A 22105-nucleotide genomic window follows, 5' to 3' on the forward strand; every position below is an offset into this window, starting at 1 on the left:
CTAATTCATATTAGCTTCAAAATTAAAGAGAACTTGTTGATTCAGATTATGAAAAATCTAAAGGGAGATGAAGGAAATGACTTCATTTTCATGGAGTAAGTAGGGCTTACTCCAGGGGCCTTGAAACATCACCAGTGATCCTCTGTCTGCCTTTTGTCTGCTCCGTTTTGTAGGATGTTGGTTTTATTCTATAGCTGAGTCTTCTCATAGGGCTTTTTCTTTTACATCTCGTACAAAAAAAGATCATTTCTGTCTCAGCATTTCAAACAATTTGCCAGAGTTCAGTCTAGTTGGCTTAGAGCATATGCCTAAACCCAATATGGCTGTTGTGATAAAGTGACTAAAGTTTATAAACCCACCTCGAATCCTGAGTATGAATTCCATTTACACAAACCATAAGGCCAATGCCAAGACAAAAATGGTTTCTCAAAAGAAAATGCATAGAACTGTTTCCAGAAAGTGACGCACCAAAATGACAGAGGTCCACTACTGGAGTCCTTTAGAACAGTTGGGGAAGGAAATAAAAGTTGAACATTTAGTTTGGGTAAAAAGTTTATTCCTTTGTCAGATTATTTTCAAAATGTATTGTACATTGGTGTATGTTAAAGTAGTCCTTTTAAAGCATATATGTGTGGCTCCCTTTAATACACAGAAGACTGCTTTAATGCTTTAATATATACCAATACACCTGAAATTTTAATACACAAAAGACTGCTTTAATGTTTTATATATCTGTAACTGCTTGTATATGTATAAATGCATATATATGCATTATACACACATATGTAATATATATGAATATAGATCTCTAACTGCTTATATATGTACAAATGCATATGAATATAGATCTGTAACTGCTTATATATGTATAAATGCACATATGTACAAATGCACATGCATTTATACATATATAGGCAGTTACAGATCTATGTTCATGTATATTATATATGTGCATATAATTATTCAATATATACAAATATTGGCATTTGGAAACACTGGAAGAATAAAAAATAAATTAATTTCAATGGTTACATATAGTGACAAGGGAGAAATAGAATAAAGTCAGAGTTGGAAGCAAGACTCTTCAGTATACAGGTATGCCTTGTTTTATTGCATGTCACTTTTTTGTGCTTGGTGGAAATTGTATTTTGTTGCAAACCCTGCATTATGCGAGTCTATCGGTGCCATTTTTCTAACAGCTTGTGCTACTTTGTGTCTCTGTGTCACGTTTTGCTAATTCTCACAATTATATTTTCAATTTTTCATTAGTATGTTATCTGTTATAGTGACCTGTGCTCAGTGATCCTTGATGCTACTATTATAATTGCTTTGGGATGTCATGAACTGCACCCATATAAGGCAGCAAACTTAATCAATAAGTGTGTGTGTTTGGACTCCTCCATTCACCAGCTCTTCTCCTGCCTCTTCTCATGCCTTCATATTTCCTGAGACACAGCAATACTGGAATTAAACCAGTTGGTAATCTCACAATGGCCTCTAAGCATGCAAGTGAAAGGAAGAGTTGCACATCTCTCACTTTAAACCAAAAGCTGGAAATGATTAAACTTAGTGAGGAAGCCCTGTAAAAAGCTGAGACAGGCCAAAAGCTAGGCCTCTTGCACCAAAAAGTTAGCCAAGTTGTGAATGCAAAGGAAAAATTCTTGAAGGAAATTAAAAATGCTACTCCAGCCAATGCACGAACGTTAAGAAAGTGCAATGGCCTTACTGAGAATACAGAAAAAGTTTGAGTGGTCTGGATAGAAGATCAAACCAGCCACAACATTCCCTTAAGCCAAAGCCTAAACCAAAGCAAGGCCCTAACTCTCTTCAATTCTATAAAGGCTGAGAGAGATGAGAAAGATGCAGAAGAAAAGTTTGAAGCTACCAGAGGTTGGGGCATCAGGTTTAAGGAAAGAAGCTGTCTTTCTAACGTAGAAGTGAAAGTGAAGCAGCAAATGCTAATGGAGAAGCTGAGTTATTCAGAAGATTTAGCTAAAATCACTAATGAAGGTGGCTACAGTAAACCACAGATTTTAAATGTAGATGAAACAGCATTGTATGGGAAGAAAATGCCATCTAGGACTTTCAGAGCTAAAGAGGAGAAGTCAATGCCTGGTTTCAAAGCTTCAAAGGACAGGCTGGCTCTCTTGTTAGGGGCTAATGCAGCTGGTGACTTTAAGTTGAAGCCAATGCTATTACTATTCTGAATATCCTAAGGCCTTTAAGAGTTATGCTAAACCTGCTTTTCCTGTGCTCTATAAATGGAGCAACAAGCTTGGATGGCAGCACATCTGATTACAACATGGCTTACTGAATTATTTTAAGCCCACTGTTGAGACCTACTGCTCAGAAGAAAAAAGATTTTTTTTTTCAAATATTACTGTTCATTGACAATGTCCCTGTTCACCCAAGAGCTCTGATGGAGCTCTGATGGAAATATACAAGATCAGTATTGTTTTCATGCCTGTTAACACAATATCCATGCTGTAGCCCATAGATCAAGGACTAAATTTGACTTTCAAGTCTTATAATTTAAGAAATAGATTTTGTAAGGCTATGGCTGCCATAGATAGTGATTCCTCTGATGGATCTGGTCAAAATCCATTGAGAAACCTTCTGGAAAGAATTAATTATTCTAGATGCTGTTAAGAATATTCACCATATTGGGCAGCATGACAAGACTCCATCTTTACAAAATGTAAAATAAATTAGCCAGGCATGATGTCACACACCTGTTGTCCCAGCAACTTAGGAGGCTGAGGTGGGAAAATCACTTGAGCCCGGGAGGTTGATGCTACAGTGAGCCATGATCATGCCACTGCACTCCATCCTGGGTGACAGAGTAAGACCCTGTCTCAAAAAATAAAAAAAAAAATTCATGATTTATGCCAGGAGGTCAAAATGTCAATGTTAATGGGAGTTTGGAAGATGTTTATTTCCACCCTCGATGACCTTGAGGGATTCAAGACTTCATTGGAGAAGTAACTGCAGATGGGGTAGAAATAGCAAGAGGACTAGAATTGGAAGTGGTGCTGGATTGCTGATAAAGTTCTCTCATGATAAAACTTGTATGCATGAGGAGTTGCTTCTTATGGATGAACAGAGAAAAGAAAGTGGTTTCTTGAGATGGAATCTACTCCTGGTGAAGATTCTGTGAATATTGTTGAAATGGCAACAAAGGATTTCAAATACTACATAAACTTAGTTGATAAACACCATCATGTTATGAGAGGATTGACTCCAATTTTGAAAGAAGTTCTGCTGTGGATAAAATGCTATCAAACAGTACTGAATGCTACAGAAAAATCTTTCATGAAAAAAGAGTCGAATGATAAGACAAACTTCATTGTTGTCTTATTTTTTGAAATTGCCACTTGTAATCCCAGCATTCTGGGAGGCCAAGGTGGGAGCATCACTTGAGGCCAGGAGTTTAAGACCAGCCTAGACAACATACCCAGACCCAAGATTTCATCTCTAAATACAAAAAAAAAAAAAAAGAACTTTACTCGCATGTGGCAGCACACACCTGTAGTCCCAGCTACTAGGGGGGTTGAGTCAGGAAGATAGCTTCAGCCCAGGAATCCAAGGCTGCAGTGAGCCATGATTGTACCACTGCACTCCACCTAAGTGACAGTGCAAGACCTCAACTCTAAAAAAATTTTAAAAAGGGAAAAAAGAAAAGAAATTGCCACAACCACTGCAGCCTTCAGCAACCACCACCCTGATCATCAGCAGCCACCAACATCGAGGCAAGACCCTTCACCACAAAAAGATTACAACTCCCTGAAGGCTCAGATGATCATTAGCATTTTTAGCAATAAAGTATTTTTAATTAAGGTGTGCATATTATTTTTAAGATAAAATGCTATTTCACGTTCAATAAACTACAGTGCAGTGTACACATAACTCTTACACACATTGGGAAACTGAAAAAATCATGTGACTTTCTTTATTGCTGTGGTCCAGAACCAAACCCGCAGTATCTCCAAGGTATGTCTGTAAAAACATAGATAGATAGATAGATAGATAGATAGATAGATAGATAGATAGAGATATGATAGATAGAGATATGATAGATAGGTAGATATGATTGATAGATATGATAGATAGATAGATAGATAGATAGATAGATAGATAGATAGATAGATCAATCGATCCTGACCTCTCTTTTCAGGTTCCAGGCTCTCTGTGAAGCAGCTGAGGTATAGAAATAATATAATGAGTCAACTTTGTTAAGACTTTAAAATATGCCAATTACTTAAGTGCTTTATGTCATCTAATTCTTATAACAAAACTAGAAGATAGTCTTGAGGTGGAAGAATCAGTTGAGCCTGGGAGGTCAAGGTATGGATGGGAAATGCAGCTTAGAGGAATTGAAGTAACTTATATAAAGTTACAGAGCTAACAACTTAAGCAAGTAAATCCAAAGCTGGTCTGATACCAAACCCAGTGCTTGTAAGGGTACTAGGAGTCCAAACCTTGGGTTCATGTTCAGACTTCTGGCCTTAGGATTTTAAACAACTTACTTAAACTACCTGACTTGCCAGTGTGTCTAAAAGTCTCAAACAAAATAATAAATATAAAAGGGCTTTTTAAAGTAGAAAGTACCATGCAAATATCTGCTGCCTTCTGGATATTTATACCTGAACACTTTACCTTTACACAATCTCAGTTTACTTAAAATTACATTTTATTTTTTCCTTATTCTTTCTTCCACCACCATCCCCAATAATTTCCTCCCTTATTCTGTATTTCTATTGGCGGTTTTCTCAATAGATTAAAACATTGCAATATCTTAAACTAGTCTTTCTCCATTGCCCCATTTAATATCCATTTCCCATTTGTTTTTTCTTTAAATCAGCTTTTCTTCTCCTTTCCTTTTATCCTCTTCATCACAGCTGCTCTCCAATCCTAATCACTGCAGCCCTGGACCAGTGAAACAGCCTCCTCTGCTGTCTTACCAACTGCATTATCTCCTGGGGTATAAAAGGCTTATCTTACATTTTTTGTATCACTCAGTGACTTATAATAAATATTTGTTGATTGATTTATTCTGTGAAGGCATTTAACCTTTTCCTCATATTTTGTAACTAGAATATTCATATTCTCTGTAGATTTTAATAGAAAATATCTTCTTATATTTTTATTTACTTTAATTTGACTGCTGGTATGAAATCTGCAACCAGCTGGACGCGGTAGCTCCTGCCTGTAACCCCAGCAGTTTGGAAGGCCGAGGCAGGAGGATCACTTGAGCCCAAGAGGTGGAGACCAGCCTATAGGCAACATGGCAAAATCCCATCTCTACAAATACAAAAGAGATTAGCCAGGCATAGTGGTGTGGGCCTGTAGCCCCAGCTACTCAGAAGGCTGAGGTGGGAGGATCGCTTGAGTCCTAGAGATCAAGGCTGCAGTGAGCCAAGATTGTGCCACTTCACTCCAGCTTGAGTGACAGAGTGAGATCCTGTCTCAAAAAAAGAAAATCTGCAACCATCAATTATATGAGTGATTGAAATTATGCTGAATGATTAATATCAACTTCCTCCTTCGTAGAAAAATATCCCACTATATTTGTTGATATTCAATGGTTTCTGACATCCTGTGGGAAAATATATCTATCTGAATATTTTTGTCAAACATTTAAAACTTTTGTTTTTAATAAGTTAAGAAGCTCTGCTGTATGATGCAGCAAAAGTAGAACCAAGAAAATCGTTTTGTGTATCAGACTCCTTAACTGGGGTTTATCTATATTGGTTCCATTCAGAATAGTAACTATCTGTTGCACTCCCATCGCATGAAAAGCATATGGCTGGAATTTCAGGGAATACACAGATAAATCAGCCTAAACTCCTGCCTGTGAGGTGCCTGGAGGCAGAAGGGAAGGAAAAGTGGAGAATGACTACATCCACATTGCAGGAAGCTATAGTTCTCAGTACCATATGATGAGCACTTTTGACAACGTACAGTGGGGCTTGCAAAGACCAAGAGATTACATTTGTTGGGGGAAATTATGACTGCCTTCCTGGAGAAGGTAGAATTTAAATCTGCTGTAATAGATATAAATGGGGAAGATGAAAAGCCCCAGGGGCAGTAAGGACAGCTCTAAGGCAGAAAAGAACAGAGCAAGTTCAAGGAAACAATCGGATCCCCACCACGGCCTGAGCATAATGCAGTGGATCAGTGAGAGGTGGGGACGAAGCCCTGATCCTTGTACCAGAATTCTTTGAATCCCAAGCCAAGAAGGTCACCCTTAATGTGGTAAACAATGGGACCTTTGAAAGTGTTTGTTCAATTGAATAATATATGTGGGTCTGTGCTGCAGAAAGATTAATCTGGAAATGAAACACAAGATCAGCTGGATTGGGAAGAGAGAAGGGACCCCTGTAAGAATAATGATGACAAAAACACACCAACCAACACTTACACAATGTTTACTTTGTGCCAGGCACTCATCTAAGTACTTTCATTAACTTAATTCATGTAATCTTTACAACTTTGTCAGGTACCATTTTTAGCTCAGTTTTATAGATAAGTAAACTGAAATATAGGAGGGTTAAGTGACTTGCTCAGCCTTCACAGCTAGTAAATGGCCAAGCCAGCACGTTAACCCAGCTAGCCTATAATAAAGCTTCTGCTTCAGTCCAGCAGACACAGATTTTAAACACAGCTGTGAGTCACGGGAAGGTTGTCTGAGGACTCTGAACCTATTCAGCTCCATTCTACCTTGAGATCTAAGAAGACAAATCTGGCAGCATCCTAAAGAACTGGGAGGGTCCAAAGGAAATATAGGTCAGTTGACTCACTCTTCATTCAAGGATGAGATAAATGAAACCTATGAAAACATTCCAGGAAAAAAAATAAAAAAGAATGGCAAAAAGTACCTTAAGCAAAGGAAAAAGCATATCTGTGAAAAGGACATATAGCAGATGAGAAATGTGTATATACAGGTTTTTCTGATAAAATATGATGAGTTTACATTTTCACAGGCCATGACAAACTCTGGGAGAGAAATATTTTCTTTACTTTTCTATAACTTACTTTGGTTCTTTTCTACATTCCACATTCTGGCCGGGTGCAGTGGCTCACACCTGTAATCCCAGCACTTTGGGAGACCAAGGCGGGAGGATCACTTGAAGCCAGGAGTTCGAGACCTGCCTGGCCAATATGGTGAAACCCTATATCTAAAAAACTACAAAAAATAGCCAAGCATAGTGGTGCGCACCTGTAATCCCAGCTACTTGGGAGGCTGAGGCAGGAGAATCACTTGAACCCAGGAGGTGGAGACTGCAGTGACCTGAGACCACAACACCGCATTCCAGCCTGGGAAACAAAGCGAGACTTAGTCTCAAAAAAAATCCCCAAAAAATAGATTCCACAGTCTGCCTAAAGGTAAAAAATAATCATCATCATCTCAGGCAGTTTCAGGTAAACACAGGCTCTTTAGAATTTGTTTCTGCTGATCAATTCAGGTTTAAATTAAATCATTTCAAGGATTCTGCCTACCCCTCCTTCTTTCTAAGGAGGGACCTATGTTCTCGGGGTGGAGAAATCTGGTGTGGCTTCATGGCGTTGGAGAGAGGTCAAATCTGAAGTTGTTTCCCTTCCCTTCTTGTCTTTATTCATCAATGTGTATCCCAGTTGGCGTCTAGTGTGTTATGTGGTTTCCAGTTGAAGGTTGATGTCAAATTCCACAGATGTTCCCTGTCACCATGACGATGCAGCCCCTGCAGGGCCACCAGCCCTGTCTGTCTTTCTGGCCCCAACTTGGGGCACAAGGAAATTTCATATGTTCTCAGGAAGATGTCTTAGGTCTTCTTTACTTGACCATCTCTTATTACCCTGTCTCCTATACTCTTTACATAACTTGTTAGCGAGAAAAGGCTTCTCTACAAGGTTAGAAAGCACCCCTGGAAAAGAAGGTACAATTTGTCTCTGCAGATCACTAGCACTCTTTAGGGGTTCTGTTGTTCACCCAGACGTCTCATGGGGACACATCTATGTCTAAAAGCATCCAAGCCTAAGCTTTTCCCCTCTATAAATCTCCCTCTCGCCCACGTGAAAAAAATGTGTACCTGACTGGGGAAGGTGGCCAGTGTCTGTTTATTCTCTTTCCAAAACTTTGTTAACAGCACAAATTTCTGAAACCGGAAAAAAAAATCTCTTTCAAAAGTCCCACTCTTGCCATATCTTACTTTGGTTTTAAGACTTTTGTCTTTTCTGAGTTTTAGAGCTGGTGCCCTCTTGAGGCACAAGGATATTTCAAATGCTCTCAGGAAGATATCTCAGGTTGTCTTTATTTGGTCATCCAAGCAAAATTCTGAATCTTGCTTTTTATATTAGGTTGAAGGTGATGCTGCTGACTGAATGAACGGGAAGAAGGGCGTGGAGGAGTGCACCTTTGTTTTATTATTTAAAATGTAATCCTACTAAAAAGATAGGAAAAGGAAGTCTTTAAAAAATTACAGATATCAAGAAAAAATAAGTGGCTGGGCACAGTGGCTCATGCCTGTAATCCCAGCACTTTGGGAGGCCAAGGTGGGTGGATCACCTGAGGTCAGGAGTTTGAGACCAGCCTGGCCAACATGGTGAAACCCTGTCTCAACTAAAAATGTAAACATTAGCCAGGCATGGTGGCACATGCCTGTAGTCCCAGCTACTGGGGAGGCTGAGGCAGGAGAATCCCTTGAACCCAGGAGGCAGAGGTTGCAGTGAGCTGAGATCACGCCATTGCACTCTAGCCTGAGCAATAAAACAAGACTCCATAAAAAAAAAAGAAAGAAAGAAAAAGAAAGAATATAAATATAAAAATATAAAAAATATAAAAACTGAATTTATTTAAGGCAATAAGAAAATAATTCTACAGAAAACATTATATACTAAGAAGAAAAGGATACATGATATATCATACACAAACAAGAAAAGTTCATCAGAACACAGACTATACAGAGATGACAACTGAAATGCAAAATAAAGATACAGAAAATTAATTTTAAATTAGCAGTCAATGTTATACATAACTGTGTACCATAAAATCATGTTCAATAAAATCAGAAATTTGACAAAAATTAGCATCTTCAGTATTTTTATTGCTTCCAAAAGTTCTGACCATGACAATAAAAGGAAAGAGATAAGATTAATATGTAATCAACTAAGAGACAAAACTAAGGCACAAAGAAAAATTAAGAAAAATCTCTTTGAATTAATGTCAATTTTAAAAGTCCCACATAATACATATCAGTATTCCAGCCATTACGGTAGATGATATAATTGGAGGGTGGGTTGATTTATAAAGGATGTAAAATCATAAAATACTAAGGAAGAATCCTAACAACAATGATGTCAGAACCACATGAAGAAAATTATAAAAGTTCACTTTGTGCTCTTAAAAGATTTAAATTAGTGGAGAGTCTTAAATTAAATGGAAGGTTAAAAGCAAGAGGTCAGGATATGAGGTTGAAAAGTCTGGGAACATTAGCATGTCAAAAGTGTGAGGGAGAGAAGAGAGGCTCATCAGAATTAGAACCAGAAGAGTATAGTTTCACAGAAGCCACAGGAAGCAGGAGTGCAATGAGACCAAGAGAGATAAAAACAGAAAAAAAAGCCATCAAATTTTATAATAAAAAGCAGACAAGGTGATTGCTTGTAGAGGTGAACAGCTACCATGCCCCTAACTATTCAGTGAGTAACAGACACACAAAAACAAAACAAACTCTGCTATTATAGAGTTTTCCAATGAATACCTCCTTATTGTACAAACTTGGAGAAGTATATCAAAGACCTTTTTAAAAAAATGATTAATGTTTAGATTCAGAGATTGGATTTAACTTTTGTTTTCGTATGCACGTATGAAATAGCCTTCTTGTCCAAATGAGAAATTCTTCCTTTCAGACAAAACGCAAAATCCACTTCTTAAATATTTTTAAGAGACTAATAGACTTCCCACATTCTCATCTGGTTTCCAGTGTCAAATCGGCATTTGGTCGCTCTGGTGCCCCACGGAACCTAGTTCAGATAAAGAACATTAAGAAATTCCAATTTCCTTCTTCCCCTTACTGGAAGAAAGCTCAAAGCCTAGATATAGTCACGTCGGGTTTTTCCTTTTTTTAATTATCCCTGTTTTCTTCCTTAAAATATTCTTATTCAGTAGTTCTAATGTAGCCTTCACTTTTCTAAGCTGTGTTTTTGAAAAGAAACGTGAACTACATTGCACACACATATATACATACATACACATATATACATACATACACACACAATATATATAATTGAACAAATTGCCACTTCTACCAAGGCTAAGGAAAGGCAAGATAAACTACCATGTCATAAATTTTCTTAAACCCACCAAAGAGCTGAGGTCACACACAAACAAGTAGCCTGAAATCCTAAGAAAGACAAGCTCCTCCAGGAAGACGTGGGTTGTGAGCACAGGAGGAAGAGGCATCAGGCTCCACACAGTTAAAGAAGAAATCAGCTAAACTTTTTAACAAATTGCTAAAGGCAAAGTGTGGGCTAATGTGTGAGTGCAGAACCCCAGAAGCTGCAGGCACAAAGGGACACAGGCTCTCTTCCACAGACCTTTACTGGGTGCCCACGAGAAGGATCAAGGACAGAGCTGGAGACAGGACAGAGTCTCTCTAGGTGATGTGAGCCTGGAGGATGGGAGCCACAGCCACTTCAGGAAAAATATTAAGCACCATCTGGCCTGGCCCTGTTGTGGAAGAAAAGCCTTAAGCCGATAGAGAAGGAGCAGCAAATTATGCTGCCCCTAGGCACAAGTGTGACCCATTTTGGTTAGGGAAAGAATAAAAGGAAAAAAACAATCTCCATACCTGGATGAGGGGTACAAAAGAGTCCTAAGTCCAAAATCCTACACCAGTACCATTAGATGTCTCCTACCACAAGGGGAGGGACAAGAAACCATCTCTCACGGGAGATCTACCAGATGCAAGGCAGAATTTGGTTGACACTGGGAGGAGGGGCAGGATCACAGAGAAAGCCCCACTCCTAAGATCCAGACACACAGGACCTCCCTAAGACTATTGATGGGACAGGACAACGGAGAGCCTTGTTGCTAGCAGCTCCACTCCCGTCGGCCTTATAAGCACCAGGTATCAAGCGATAGCACTCTACTTCTGAGTGGGGAGAGCAAGAAAGAACTCCCTGTGTGTCACAGACACTCAAAGAAAGCAGAAAGCTGAGGGCAGAGCTGCGTTGTTGAGACACACCCTTTGATACCCTAGCCTCCACCTACACACAAGGTAGCACTAGAGGAGTTTGAAGCTACTAATATACTGAGGTTAACCATAGCAGTAACAAAACCCAAACCCAGCTCAACTTCGAACTAGATTGACCAACTCCAGTACTATAGGCCTACTAAAAGAAGAAATGTGCCATTTCCAGATATAGATAGTATTTATCTTAGCCCATACTGTCGTATCCTTGATATTTGTGATTCACTTAAAAATTATGAGACATACAAAAACGCAAGTGGGGAAAAAAAGCATGATCAAGAGGCAAAATTATCAATAACTAGACTCAAATATGACCTAGATATTGGAACTATCAAACAGAGAAGTTTAAATGACCATGTTTAATATGTTAAAGGAGCCATTGGAAAAACTAACAGTCATGAACAGATATGGAATTTCACAGAGAGATGTTGACTGTTAACAAATAATCAATTGGAAATGCTAGAAAAAGGAAACAGTAACAAACATGAACGGCGCCCTTAATGGGCTTATCAGTAGACCCAACACAGTCATGGAAGGAATCAGTGAACTTAATAGGTCAATAGATATTACCCAGCTCTATCCATGTCCCTGCAAAGGACATGATCTCATTCATTTTATGGCTGCAAAGTATTCCGTGGTATATATGTACCACATTTTCTTTATCCAGTCTATCGTTGATGGACATTTGGGTTGATTCCAAGTCTTTGCTGTTGTGAATAGTGCTGCTATGAACATACATGCGCATGTGTCTTTAGGACAGAATGACTCATATTCCTCTGGGTATGTATCCAGTAATGGGATTGCTGGGTCACATGGTATTTCTGGTTCCAGATCTTTGAGAAATCGCCACACTGTTTTCCACAGTGGTTAAAGTAATTTATGTTCCCACCAATGGTGTAAAAGCGTTCCTATTTCTTCACAGCTTTGCCAGCGTCTAATGTTTCCTGACTTTTTAATAATTGCCATTCTAACTGGCGTGAGATGGTATCTCATTGCGGTTTTAATTTGCATTTCTCTAATGAATAGGGATGTTGAGCTTCTTTTCATATGTTTGTTAGCCACATAAATGTCTTCTTTGGAGAAGCGTCTGTACATGTCCTTTGCCCACTTTTTGCTGGGGTTGTTTTTTTTTCTTATAAATCTGTTTAAGTTCCTTGTAGACTCTGGATATTAGACCTTTGTCAGATGAATAGATTGCAAATATTTTCTCCCATTCCTGGTTGTCTGTTCACTCTAGTGATAGTTTCTTTTGTTGTGCCAAAGCTCTTTAGTTTAATTAGGTCCCATTTGTCAATTTTTGCTTTTGTTGCAATTGCTTTTGATGTTTTTGTCATGAAACCTTTGCCCATGCCTATGTCCTGAATAGTATTGCCTAGATTTTCTTCCAAGGTTTTTATAGTTTGGGGTTTTACATTTAAGTCTTTAATCCGTCTTGAGTTAATATTTGTATAAGGTGTAAGGAAGGCTTTTCTGCATTCCAGTTTCAGTTTTCTGCATATAGCTAGCTAGTTTTCCCAGCACCATTTATTAAATAGGGAATCCTTTCTCCATCGCTTGTTTTTGTGAGGTTTGTTGAAGATCAGATGGTTGTAAATGTGTGGTATTATTTCTGTTCCATTGGTCTATGTGTCAGTTTTGGTACCAGTACCATGCTGTTTGGTTACTGTAGCCTTGCAGCATACTTTGAAGTCAGATGATAGGATGGCTTCAGCTTTGTTCTTTTTGCTTAGGATTGTCTGGGCTATACGGGCTCTTTTTTGGTTCCATATGAATTTTAAAGTAGTTTTTTCTAATTCTATGAAGAAGGTCAATGGTAGTTTAGGGAATAGCATTGAATCTATAAATTACTTTGGACAGTATGACCATTTTCACAATATTTATTCTTCCTATCCACAAGCATGGAATGTTTTTACATTTGTTTGTGTCCTCTCTTATTTCCTTGAACAGTGGTTTGTAGTTCTTCTTGAAAAGGTCCTTCACATCCCTTGTAAATTGTATTCCTAGGTATTTTATTCTCTTTGTAGCATTTATGAATGTGAGTTCATTCATGGTTTTGCTGTCTGTTTGTCTGTTGTTGGTGTATAAGAATGCTTGTGATTTTGGCACATTGATTTTGTATCCTGAGACTTTGCTGAAGTTGCTTATCAGCTTAAGCAGCTTTAGGGCTGAGATGATGGGGTTTTCTAGATATAGGATCATGTTATCTGAAAACAGAGACAGTTTGACTTCCTCTCTTCCTATTTGCTTCCTCTCTTCCTATCAGCTTTCTCTTGCCTGATTGCCCTAGCCAGAATTTCAAACACTATGTTGAATAGGAGTGGTGAGAGAGGGCATCCTTGTCTTGTGCCGGTTTTCAAGGGGAATGCTTCCAGTTTTTGCCTATTCAGTATGATATTGGAGTGGGTTTGTCATAAATGACTCTTGTTATTTTGAGATATATCCCATCTATACCTAGTTTATTGAGAGTTTTTTTGTTTTGTTTTGTTTTGTTTTGTTTTTTTAACATGAAGGGATGTTGAATTTTATTAAAGGTCTTTTCTGTGTCTATTGAGACAATCATATGGTTTGACATCTTCAAAGGCTGGAAGGAAAAAATCAACTCAGAATTCTATACCAGGCTAAAAACCTCCCAAAACCACAGCAAATAATAACTGTTTCAAACAAACGAAAGGTAAGAGAATTTACCAGCCAGCAGACAGTGCTACAAGAATGGTTAAAGGGGCTCATCAGGCAGAAGCAATCTATAACAGAAACTTGGATCCTCAAAAAGAAATGGGAAAGTTGAAGATATGTATGTTTGTAAATGTGTACACACACACACACACACACACACACAAAGGGAAATAATGTGAGGGTAAATAAAAAGACACCTTTCTTAATGTTTAGTCATGCTATGAGATAGTTGAATGTCTAAAGGAAAACTAGTAGCATTGTGTTGCTGGTTTATAGCATATGTAAAGATAAAATTTTTGACAACAGCAGCACAAAAGAATAAAATTATTCAACGATAAACTACAAATAATGATGGAAGTATATCATAAACCAAATAGGAAAAAATCCATATTTAAAATTTTCCTATGGGAAAATTTTCTGTAGGAAAAAATCAGTGTTTAAGAAATATAAATAAGAGATCAATAGTTGAGGAAAAATTGAATGATAAAAATTATTTAATTAAAAAAAAAACAGGAAAAGAGGGAAAGGGGAAAGATTAACAAACAGAACAAATAGAAAACAGCTAGCCAGATATTAGATTTTAATCTAAATGTAGCACTGCCACAAATATCAATGGTCTCAACATAACAAATCAAGACAGATCATGTCAACTCAAAAAAGCAAAGCCCAGCCAGGCACAGTGGCTCACGCCTGTAATCTCAGCACTTTGGGAGGCTGAGGTGGGTGGATCACAAGGTCAGGAGATCGAGACCATCCTGGCTAACATGGTGAAACCCCATCTCTACTAAAAATACAAAAACTTAGCTGAGCATGGTGGCAGGTACCTGTAGTCCCAGCTACTGGGGAGGCTGAGGCAGGAGAATGGCGTCAACCCAGGAGGCGGAGCTTGCAGTGAGCCCACATCACGCCACTGCACTCCAGCCTGGGCAACAGAGCAAGACTCCATCTAAAAAAAAAAAGCAAAGCCCAACTACACAGTTTGCATGAAACCCATTTTAAAATAAAGAAATAGGTTAAGAGTAAAAAGATGAAACTATGTATATATGCCATTTAAATATATATACCACATAAATGTAAAAAAATATACACCATGTAAATGTTAATAAAAATATATATATATATATATATATATATACAGAGACCAACTCTGTCATGGAGACCCTAACCCAGTGGCACTAGAGGAATTAAAGACACACACGCAGAAATATAGAGTGTGGAGTGGGAAATCAGGGGTCTCACAGCCTTCAGAGCTGAGAGCCTTGAACAGAGATTTACCCACATATTTATTGACAGCAAGCCAGTCATAACATTTACTAAAAGTATTCCTTACGGGAAATAAAGGGATGGGCTCTGGCTAGTTATCTGCAGCATGAACATGTACTTAAGGCACAGATCGCTCATGCTATTGTTTGTCGTTCAGGAACGCCTTAAGCGGTTTTCCGCCCTGGGCGGACCAAGTGTTCCTTGCCCTCATTCTGGTAAACTGACAACCTTCCAGCGTGGGCATCAAGGCCATCACAAGCATGTCACAGTGCTGCAGAGATTTTGTTTATGGCCAGTTTAGGGGCCAGTTTATGGCCAGATTTGGGGTCCTGTTCCCAACATGTATATGACCACTGGAGCATTCTATAATTTCTACCTTTCAAATAAATGAATTTGGCACAAACAACCTTCTTCTGAGAGAGAGAGATATATATATGTATCAGTGTGTGTGTGTGTGTATATATATATATATAAAATATATAAATCTCAGACAAAGTAGACTTCAGAACTAAAATATTAATGAGGATACAGAGGAGTATTAAATAATGATGTGTATGCAGCTAACAACACATCTTCAAAACACATAAAGCAAATCTAATAGAACTAAAAGGAGATATAAACAAGTCCACAATTATAATGGAAATTTTAATACTTCTCTCTCAGTAATTAATAGAACTAGTAGACAGAAAATCAATAAGGATATAGAACTTAACAACACAATCAACAAACTTGACCTGACTTAAAAAGAATATACATCCTTTTTAAGTGCATGTGGAACATTCACCAAGGGAGATCATATAGTAGGCTATAAAACAAACTTCAACAAATTTAAAAGAATTAAAAACATACAAGGTATAGTCTCTGACCATAATGGAATTAAATTAGACTAAAAAAACAGAAAAATAGAAAATTTCCTAATATCTTAAAATTAAATAACACAGCGCTAAGTAACCCATTAAAAAGTCACAGTGGGAATGTAAAAATCATTTTCAATGGAATTAAAATGAGAACACAACATATCGAAACTTGTGGGAGACACAGCTAAAGCAGTGCTTGAAGGAAAATTTATAGCATTATATGCTGATGTGAATTGAATAATTAAGTTTTCAGTCAACTTAGTTAACTAAGGTAATTAGTAATAATGCTGTTTTTATTTAGCACCTTCCTGTTTAGAACACAGTTTTTTTCATGCTTTTGTTATTAGGTCTTTACACAGAGGTGATGAAGATGAGGAGAGCAATTGAATGACTAAATCTAAACCAGTTTTAGTGCTCTTCTGGGATGCCCTTTTAACCTTCTTTTTCTCAAATTTGATCCAGCAGCTTCCCGAAGTCCTTCATCACCCCACCCCATCCTACCACATGCTTATCCTGCTCTGTTCCCATGTCAAAACTTTATCACAGGCCAGATTGTCCCCACACCAGAAAGCAGTCCAGTTGGGCATTCTATAATCTTCACCTTTCAAATACATGAAAGGTAGTTATTTGACACAAACAACCTCTTTTTCTATTTCTGCCCAGCTTAGGTTTTATTTAAGTTACCAATTTATTAAGTCAAACCAAGTTGAGAGCAAAGTCAATCATCACTTTCTTTTTTTTTTTTTTTTTTTTTTTTTTTTTTTTTTTTTTTTTTTTTTTTTTTTTTTTGAGGCCGAGATCTCACTCCTGTAGCCAGGCTGGAGTGTAGTGGCCGGATCTCAGCTCACTGCAAGCTCCGCCTCCCGGGTTTGCGCCATTCTCCTGCCTCAGCCTCCCGAGTCCCAGGGACTACAGGCGCCCGCCACTTAGCCCGGCTATTTTTTGTATTTTTTAGTAGAGACGGGGTTTCACTGTGTTAGCCAGGATGGTCTCGATCTCCTGACCTCGTGATCCGCCCGTCTCGGCCTCCCAAAGTGCTGGGATTACAGGCGTGAGCCACCGCGCTCGGCCTAATAATCACTTTCAAAAGAAGTTCCCACAGTAAGCAAAATAGAGATAATTGAAAAATAAAAAGGAAATGAAAATAGAAAGATCTGTGAAACATTGGGAAAAGGGGGAGTTAGGTCAGAGACAACAGCAGAACTGTAACTTCAGATTGTTTGACTGGACCAGATAATTGTGTTCTGAGGTTATCTAAAGAAATTCCTCCGTGTTTAAAGTGGAAAAATACGTTTTGTTTCCTTCTGGGACAAAGACGGAGCTCAGGCAGGGTGAGTTGTCAACAAGAAGTCCTGTGATTTGGAAGCTACATCAAAGGAACACAGACTTGTAAAGTCTGTAAAACAGATATTGGCAATTAGAAGGTTTTGCTCTCAAAGTATTTCCTTTCCATGGGTCAGTCGAATCTATTTCTAAAAATACTGTGTGACAACTCTGGAGGTAGACTAGATCTCAACTTAGTCTTGCCCAAAATGTAAAGAAAGTTTCTCCTGTGATAAGGTGGAAATAAAGACTTCCTAGGTAACAAACTTTGACTTGAGCAGGTTTTGCTGAATTAAACAAAGGAAGCAGATTCCTCAATGAAGATAATTAGCATGTAAGTGAATCAGATGCTGATGCATATATAATCACTGCTTGGTGGAAATAATCAAACCCCAAGACCACCCACATTTTTTTTCTGCGTTGGTGACTTGTCTGTTCAGTAAATAATGAGCTTCTTGATTTTGTAAGGAAGCTGACAATTAGAAAGATTCTGCAAATTGTAGTTCCCCTTTCCTTTTTTATTTTCCCATTTAATTCTACCATTCAGTTGCACGAAGATTCCCTGTCCTGCCTCGGTCATTTTCTTTTGGTTTATATAGAATAATATAGAATCATCTGTTCTATTTTCATGCCACGTAAGTACAGAAAAGCCCCCTGGTTCATAGACTTGCAGTCTGCAGTTCTGAGTGTGTGATGTGTTCCCCGTTAACCATCCTGGACTTGCCTGACGCCTGCTCCTTGCAGCATGCTCTCTTTGATTTAGAGTCAATCATAAACAACAAAATTTAAAAAGAACAAAATGTAGGGGAGGAAAGACTTTCCTTCACTCTTCCTAGGGTCCCTTGGCTGGGTCTAAAAATCACCCTGGCAAAGACAGATTGATAGTAGAAAAGCATGCTAATATATTTAGTAAGTGTTGCATGACGTGGGAGTCTTTATAGGAAAATGAAAGCCCAAATAAATAATTAACCCCATGTATTTTTATGCTAAGTTTGGTAAATAAGTAGATAATTGTGGAGAAGTAAGATTAGACAAAGGGAGAATGATCTAATGGCAATAAACTGGAGGGAACTGAGCAAGGCCTGTTTGTGCAGATTCTTCTGTGTCCCTGAGTCTGAGAGAATGATGCTCCTGTCCTGTGGGTGAAGGGTGGACACCTCTCACACGAGGGTCATAGGAGAGAAGGGGAAAAGGGTAGAAAGTCAGAGAGACACTCCTGCTTCTGCGCTTTTCTCAAATTCTTTCAGCTGCAAATATTAAGTATGCCAAGGGGCTATTATCTGGCCCTTGTTCTGAGCCCTGTCAAAAAAAAAATCTAAAATTTTAACAATGGAAAGATTGTTAAACAAGTTATGGTAAAGAATCATTTTTCTTGTAAGGAAAATCCTTATAAGTTAAATGGAAAGAGTAAAATCCTACAGGATTCAAATTCAAATCGTGAATGCTGCCATAACCACTGTGCTGCAAATCATTATACTAAGACACCAGGTTGCAGCAGAGAAGGCAGTTTAATTACAGGGCTGCTCAAAGAGGAGATAGGAGGAAACCTCAAGTCCATCTTTTTGAGGCATGTGGGGGCTAGGATTTTTAAGGGTTTTGGGAGAGTGTTCCCACTCCATCCCCCTTCGGGCTCCCATCCATCTTCTGGAGCTACTTTCATCACTCAATAAAATCTTGCACTCATTCTCCAAGCCCATGTGTGATCCCATTTTTCCAGTACACTAAGGCAAGAACCCTGGGATACAGAAAGCCCTCTGTCCTAGAGATAAGGCAGAGGGTCTAATTGAGCTAATTAACACAAGCCACCTGCGGACGGCCAAGCTGAAAGAGCACCCTGTAACACATGCCCACTGGGGCCTCCGGAGCTGTGAACACTCAACCCTGGACACTACCGTGGGGTCAGAGCCCACGCTCCCCACGACCTGCTCGCCTGCATGCTCCCCCTAGGAATTTTAACTCTAGGGCACCAAAGAAGTGAACCACACCCCCATCACTTTCCCTGCAAGGAGGATAAGGGAACTTTTCTAGTTTCACGAAGTAACTTTCAGCAGCAAAGAAATGGATCAAAGTACAGCATGATTAATGCTTCATTATATTTCTGTCCAAATTCTTGGCAACCCTGTAAGAATGGCTTCACTATGATTCCAGTTAGATAGTTGATAGGTATCAGTAGAAATAAAAATATATACTGATGCATATATAAATGTACCTTAAAATGATGTGTGTACCAAAATGTTTTCTCTACTTGGTTAATTACGTGTAATTTTTTTCATATTTTCTGCAGGAAACATTCATTACTTTTATAATAAAGAAAAAGACATGCTATTTTTATAGAAAGAGAAAGATGAGAATGGAGTAGAAGTGCTTTGTCCCTAATGTAACCAGCAGAAATTAAAACAAAATATACCAAAACAAAACAAAATTAAAACAAAGTCATTTGGTCAAAAACCAAAACAGCAGAATTTATAAGATCAAATCCCTGTTAGTGCATAAATCCTTACAAACACTTATGTGGAATAATGTGACTGTTCCTTCTTTGAACAACTTTCTACTCTACCCCCTACCAATAAGGAATCACATGTATATTTATCTCTTCATTAGCAGAAGTGATCAGAATTTCTGACTTTGGAGTTTGAAACCTTTGGGAGATCATAGCCTGAAGCGGCCATGGCAGTGAAGGGAGCTACATAACTAGCAAGTCCCCATGCAAAATGAAAAGGTGGGACCCTTACTCAAGTGTTAAGAATTTCAGGGTAGCTACAGCAGAGCATTAAACGAAGCTTGGGGTCCATGTGCATTACAGCAACACATGAGGCCCCACGTGACTGAGCAGCTGGCACGTCAAGTGAAGCCAGCCTTAGAAAAGAACCTGTGCCCTTGGCCAGACAGACCTCAACTGGAATCTTTCTTGTTCTGACACCAGTTGCCTAAATTTCACAACTTACTTAACCTGTCAGTCCCTCAGTTTCCCCATCTGCAAAAATAGAGTGTAGGGGCCAAAGGAAAACTTCCCCTTCATCCAATGAAGGGTTACTGAAAAATAACCCTTTTTATTTTTGAGACCAAGTCTCATTCTATCACCCAGACTGGAGTGCAGTGACACAATCTCAACTCACTGCAACCTCCACCTCCCAGGTTCAAGCGTTTCTCATGCCTCAGCCTCCCAGTTAGCTGGGATTACAGGTGTGCACCACCATGTCTGGCTGGAATTTTTTTTTTTTTGAGGTGGAGTCTCGCTCTGTCACCCAGGCTGGAGTGCAATGGCATGATCTCGGCTCACTGCAACCTCCCCCTCCCAGATTCAAGGAATTCTCCTGCCTCAGCCTCCCAAGTAACTGAGATTACAGGCATACGCCTCCACGCCCAGCTAATTTTTTTGTATTTTAGTAGAGACGGGATTTCATCATCTTGCCCAGACTGGTCTTGAACTCCTGAGCTCAGGAAATCCACCCACCTTAGCCTCCCAAGGTGCTAGGAGTACAGGCGTGAGCCACTGCGCCTGGCCTTTTTGTATTTTTAATGGAGACAGTATGTCCCCATGTTGGCCAGGCTGGTCTCAAACATCTGATCTTAGGTGATCCACCCACCTCAGCCTCCCATAGTGCTGGGATTATAGCTGTGAGCCACTGTGCCGGGCCTATATATCCTTCTTCTTAAGGAAAAGGGAGATGGGAAAGTGTGAATGATTTTTAGGGAAAAATGAATGGACTTGAAGAATATACAGTGGCCTGGGACAAAGTCTGTTGGGCCCACAGAGCAGACAATGGCTGGTAAATGATTCTTTTTAAACTACCAAATGGGACCAAAATAGAAGGCAATGGTTGATGCCAGGTTTGTCCTGGTGCGTTGACCGACTTCAGTCTTTCTTCCTGCAATATGAGTTAAGTTAATGAAAACTCAGGGAAGCGACCAAGGTAATTGTTGGCATCTTTGGCAGGTCTGGACCATAAGCAGATGAGGCAACTCCATCCCTTGCTTTGGGGGAGAAAGAGGATTGAGAGGTGCGTGAGGGATGGGTCAGAGATACCTGGTGACTTCTTCAGTTCAGCATGTCAAAGCACCATATTTTGGGCTATCAGTTTCTGAGCCCCAACAGGAGGTACGCTGTAGGAGTCTTGTACAAACAGAGCAAGAAATATAAGAAAATTCCTCTTTTTCACTTGACCCCCTGAAGATTTGCTGGAAGGTCAACTGACAAAGGCAGATTACCTTTTTTTTTTTTTTTTCTGAGACAGTTTCACTCTTTTTGCCCAGGCTGGAGTGCAATGGCACACTCTCAGCTCACTACAACCTCTGCCTCCCAGGTTCAAGCAATTCTCCAAGGCAGATTAATTTTTTAAAAGAAAAAGCATTGAGCCGGGCACAGTGGCTCACGCTTGTAATCCCAACACTTTGGGGAGGCTGAGGAGGGTGGATCAGCTGAGGTCAGGAGTTCGAGACCAGCCTGGCCAACATGGGAAACCCCATCTCTTCTAAAAATATAAAAATTATCTGGGCGTGGTGGTGCATGCCTGTAATCCCAGCTACTCAGGAGGCTGAGGCAGGAGAATCACTTGAACCTGGGAGGCGGAGGTTGCAGTGAGCCAAGATTGCGCCATTGCACTCCAGCCTGGGCTGCAAAAGCGAAACCTAATCTCAAAAAAAAAAAAAAGGCATTCAAATCTATTAACATGCGTCGGGGAGAACAACAAGGTGATGAATTCCCCTCATGGGGCTCAGAAGCTTATATATCATCCTGAGATTACAGAAAGAATGGTGGCT

The 22105-nt window shown here is 39.2% G+C and overlaps 1 protein-coding gene across 4 annotated transcripts in view; it reads left to right on the forward strand.

Annotated features, from left to right (window-relative positions):
• The window catches only part of LOC116271505 (disks large-associated protein 1-like), a 658479-nt gene that overhangs the window by 357062 nt on the left and 279312 nt on the right, over nt 1-22105 (forward strand). The window contains exon 4 of one of the 4 annotated variants that reach the window (XR_004180127.1): nt 8338-8465. The exons of the other annotated variants lie outside the window; for them this stretch is intronic. The gene's annotated coding sequence lies outside the window, so the exon portion shown is untranslated. Of the gene's footprint in view, nt 1-8337; nt 8466-22105 lie in introns of those variants that run through there. 4 annotated transcript variants of the gene reach the window in all.

The sequence above is a fragment of the Papio anubis genome, chromosome 19 (genome assembly GCF_008728515.1).
Source record: "Papio anubis isolate 15944 chromosome 19, Panubis1.0, whole genome shotgun sequence".
NCBI classification, from domain to species: domain Eukaryota; kingdom Metazoa; phylum Chordata; class Mammalia; order Primates; family Cercopithecidae; genus Papio; species Papio anubis.